Below are 218 nucleotides of genomic sequence, written 5' to 3'. Positions count from 1 at the left end.
CATACAGTACAGACCAAAAGTTTGGACACACAGTTGTGTCCAAACTTTTGGTCTGTACTGTATATATAAAAAATCCCTTCCATTATGATTAGAAGGAAACTGATTGTAAGAATGTACTTCTGACTGAATCCATTGCATCTGGCAAAAACTTTTTTCCTACCAGTTCTGTCAAGTCTTATTCTCTCCCTTTACAATGTTTTTTGTTTGTTGATTTAATA

Source organism: Xiphophorus hellerii, chromosome 11, assembly GCF_003331165.1.
Source record: "Xiphophorus hellerii strain 12219 chromosome 11, Xiphophorus_hellerii-4.1, whole genome shotgun sequence".
NCBI lineage: Eukaryota > Metazoa > Chordata > Actinopteri > Cyprinodontiformes > Poeciliidae > Xiphophorus > Xiphophorus hellerii.
Note: the sequence above shows the minus strand (reverse complement) of the source record.